This window comes from Antrostomus carolinensis, unplaced genomic scaffold (assembly GCF_000700745.2).
Source record: "Antrostomus carolinensis isolate BGI_N321 unplaced genomic scaffold, ASM70074v2 scaffold41497, whole genome shotgun sequence".
In the NCBI taxonomy this organism is placed as follows: domain Eukaryota; kingdom Metazoa; phylum Chordata; class Aves; order Caprimulgiformes; family Caprimulgidae; genus Antrostomus; species Antrostomus carolinensis.
This window is the reverse complement of record NW_010327544.1, coordinates 16,727-21,287: the sequence shown is the minus strand read 5'-3', so window position 1 is coordinate 21,287 and position 4,561 is coordinate 16,727.

Below are 4,561 nucleotides of genomic sequence, written 5' to 3'. Positions count from 1 at the left end.
TCCTTTCATGCACCACTAAACTTTACACCTTTTGTTTCCCAGAGAACCAGGGAGAAAAGAGGCCTCTGCGTCGCATGGGTCAGGGCAGAGCTCGCTCAGCTTGCTGGGGGGTTTGCATACGATTCTTATTATATATTATAATATTAATTATTATTTGAGTAGTCTGTTGGTGTTGGGCAAGCCAGTGCTGAACCCCCTCTGTCCTCCCCACCCTGTGCCGCACCCTGTGAGCTCGCCAGGCAGAGCGAGGTGCCCTGACATGTCCCGTTGCACAGCAGGCAGAAGCCACAACCACTGACACTACTGGGGTGCGTCCCTCAGGGACCCAAGGCTGTGTGGTGCCCTGACATCCCTGAGGGATGCTGTGCTCTCATCCCCAAAGGACACCACGTCTCTGTCACTAAGGGACGCTGTGTCCCCATCTCCAAGGGATGACATACCCCTTGTCCCCAGGGGATGCAGTGCCCCTGTCCCCAAGGGATGCTGTTTCCATCTCCAAGGGATGCTGTGCCCCCATTCCTGAGGGATCCCGTGCCCTGGCAGTGGCAGTGAGGAGAGGGCAGGGCACAGGCAGCTGGGATGGTGGGAGCAGCCAGAGGCTTTGTTCGCTGCCCCAGGGCAGTTTGTGTTTCCTGGTGAAGCATGTCCCTGTCTGGGACAGGAGCACTGAGCCTGGGGAAGGTTCCAGCCGGGTGTGTGAGTCTCACCAGCTGCCTGGGTTTTGTTCAGGGCTTTGAGCCGCTCGCTTTGCTCATCATCTGCTTTCTGCTGAGCCACAGCTCTGGGCTCAACCTGGAGCTGGTGGCTTGGACAAGCCCTGTGTGTCTGGGGGAGCATATTTCCCAGCTCCAGGTAGTGCTGGAAGAGAGCTGGAGGGCTCTCCCCTCTGCCACGTCTCTGCACTGGTGGCACTGACCCAGGAGTGTCTTGTGGGCCACATCCGAGCTACACAGGCAACGTGGGAGGTTCTGTGTGTCCCTTCTGTGTCTCCCCCAGTGCCTGTGGCTATTACAGCTACAGAGCAATCCCTGCCAGCCTCACGTCCCAAACGGCAGGAGCAAGGCAGAAGGAGAAGGATTTATGGGTGATGCTGGTTCTGCACCCCAGGACCCGCCAGCTCATGTTGGGATGTGTTAGGACAGGCTGGTACCTGCCCCATCCCCTCTGCAAGGGCCACTCATCCCTGTGTGTCCCTGCACCTGGCACAGCAGGGAAGGGGCAGCTCTCAGTGTCACTGCTGGTGGGATGCAACACCCGTGTGGATCCAACAACACCCCTGTGAATCCAACACCCTCTCCTTTGGGAAACCTCTGGGAAATGGGAAATGTGTTACTGGGAACAGGCTGGAGGCAACAATATCCCTAAGCCCTGCGCGTCCCCAGCGTTCCCAGCTGCCAGACGCAGGGCGAGGCCCATTTTCTCCTGACAATGCCCTTTTACCAGGGAGTTTATTTCTATTATAGTACCGGATAAAACAGAAAAGGGGAAGGACGGGGCTGGAGCGGAGCAGCTGCCCTTGCTGGCTGGTTTGCTGCTTTGTTGTGAGTTAAAAGGCTGAATCAGGGCTGAGACACCGGCCGTGGTGCTGCCTTAAAGCAGGAGGGCTCTTTGCCCCCATCCTGGCCCCCACGGGGGGGAATCTGCAGTGGGACTGGATGGGATCTACCCCCAAAAATTCCACTCTGGGTGGTCAGTGAAGACCATAGCACCATTTGGGGGCACAGCCTTGCTTAGCTGAGGGATGCAGAGCATGCCTGGGGTCTCTGCCAAGCCCTGCCAGCATTCGGGGGGCTAAGCTTTCCTTTTTATTTCCTTTTCCCCTTTGGAGTCACTTTGGTGACAGGGTTCAGCTCCAACCCTAAAGCCGTGCTCCCGGATCCTACAGATGATTGTGGTGTCAGAGTGATACGTCCCCTCTTAGCGCTGACCTGAAAAACTGCTGGGGCAGGAGGAGGGAGAAAGGAGCAGAGCAATGCTGAGGGTGTCCCCCCCAAACCCAGACCCCCCGACAGCGAGCCGGCTGGCACAGAAAGCCCCAAGCGCAGGGTCCACGCCGCCTTTTGAAGCAGAGACAAAGCCCGTCTTGATATTTACGACACGTGCAGCGGGAGCGTGCGGGGCTGCGGGACAGATGGCGAGTGGAACAAAAGGGGAGGCAAGAATGGGAGCTGAACAGATTGGCAATTTCCTGCCCGTCCCTCTCCCCCGTGCCCAAAGACTGCTGGGGGTGTGTGGGGAGCGGGACCACCTTTCCCCAAAGGTCCTTCCAAAGCGTTCGGTCCCTTGCTGGGGAATGACCCCCCACAAGCTGCTCTAAACCCCCCTGAGCTACACATCCTCCTGGATCCAAAGATCCAAAATCTCCACTTTGAGTGGAGACTCAAAGTCCCAAGCACCGAAATCTCATCTCTATTTTCCTCCTGATATGGAGCTGCAAGACCAGGACCCCCTTGTTCCTCCAAGCCTCAGTCTGCTCCTCTGTGAAATGGGACCCTGGCTCGTCCCCGAGTGATGCTGGGGATGTGAGGGGTCCTGGTGATCTCCACCAGCGACGTGCTGGACCCCTCCCCGGCGTCTTTTCCTGCTGCTTTTGCAATTTTCTTATCTCCTCCCAGCAATGCTGCAGCTGCCACAGGCCGGATCCCAGCAGCTTATTAATAATCAACTTTTATTGCTCGTCACATTGTGGACACGTCTGCAGATGGCCAGGCACGGCGGTGGCATTCGTGACCTGGCCACCCATCCTTTTGTCCTCACACCTTCCCCACTCAATAAAAGTTTTAGGTTAAATCTGAGAAGAATTGAGCAAAGGGAAGCGCTGAAGGACGTGACACTGGGCTACACTTCCCTTGGCCGTGACTCAACAGCAGCTCTGAAAATGTTCACACGCTGAATTTGAAGCCCAAGGACGTGTCCCTTGACTGGGGGGTGGCTCTGCCCAACCTGGGCTCCTCCAGCCCTATTAGGGTCAAACCCATTGCCTGCTGCCTCACTGCTTTCTTGTGTACTTCTCCAAAGGAAAATATTTTGAGGGGTTGTTTTTATACACAAATCCTGCACTTCCTGGGCAAACATCCCCCTAAAGGGATGTTTGCAAACAGCCTGGGAAGTGTTTGAGCTGAGGGATGCTGCAAAGGGGGAAACAAACAAACAAATAAACAAGGAAGGGAAGTGGAGATGAAATTTGGGGGTTTTCAGGGGAACTCTGCAGAAATGCTGCCTGTCCCCACGGGAGCTGCTGGTTTTTAGGGTCTCATGCAGGGACAGCCCCAAAGTGGGTGCCCAGGTCCAGCGCCTGTGGTCTGAGTCCCTCTGCAGACGCGGGGTGATGGTGGGGGGCAGCAGGACTGGCAGGAGCAGTGGGGTGTCTTTGACATCCCACCCAAGGAGAGTCCTTGGCAGGACCCCACAGCCCAGTGACTTTGAGGGGGGCTGCAGCTCCTGGCACCTCCTGCAGCAGCTGCACAATCTGTGCTGGGGGCACCCTACAAAGGGGCTGGGGAGATATTTTTTTGGGTTGGTTTGGGGTTTCCCCCTCCTTTTTGCTTCTCTGTGGATCTGGACAAAGCCCTGCACTCCCCCCTCCTCCTCCTTCCCGGTGGGACACAGGCTGCTGGGGCCCCCTGGACCCCACACCTCCTCCCAGCAAGAGGAGGAGGAGGAAGAGGAGGGGCAAGCCCTTAGCTCTACCATCCCCTTCACAACAAGGTAGTGATAGGGCACCCGTGGACTCATCCAGGACCAATGAGGTCTTCTCCTTTCTTTTTGTTGGGTTTTTTTGGGGGGAGGGAGAAGAAGCAGGGCAGTGGGTTGCACTGACCTACTGACCCTCTGCCCCCTCACCTCTACCCCTGTGGGATGCAGAACCACTGCCCCAGCTGGTGTAAATCAGCAATCCCAGTCACCCTGCCTGGATAAAGCAGCTGCTGGAAGCAGTGTTGGGTGGCTGCTTCTCCTGGGTTTTGCTCTGCTGCCCCCCAGACCCTGCTGCCAGGTCCCCTGTGAGGTGACAGGATGGGACCTTCCCTACAAACACACCCTGGCTCCCAGTCTCTTTGACTCCTGCAGGTTGGTGTTGATTTGGGAAGAATTGTGGATGTTTTGAGGTAAAAACCTGACCCAGGAACAAGGAGCAGGGTGTGCTGGTGCCTGGGCACCTCCTGAGCATGAGGAGGAGGATGATGCTCAGCAGGGCTGTAGATGGATCCTGCAAATGTCCTCCCCTGCTGCTTTTGAAGAGCATTGAGATGTGGCATGGGCTCAGGTGCTTGTAGCCCTGTCCCTGTCCCCCTACCTGCTGATGCTGCCACAGGGAAGGAGGAGGATAATGGGCTGTGGCATCTGTCCTGGGAGCTGGTGGCAGAAAGATGGGAGTCTGTGTGTGTCCATGGGGGTCTGGAGCATCCTCTCTCCCTCTGCAGAGCCCACTCCCCACACACTGCCCCAGCCTTGGAGGGAGCCCAGCACAAGCCTCACTTGCTTCTCGCTGTCTCAGAACCAGGGTCTGGTTTCCTCCCTCTGAGCCCTTTTTTCATGGGGGGAGCTGGGTTTCCCCCCATGT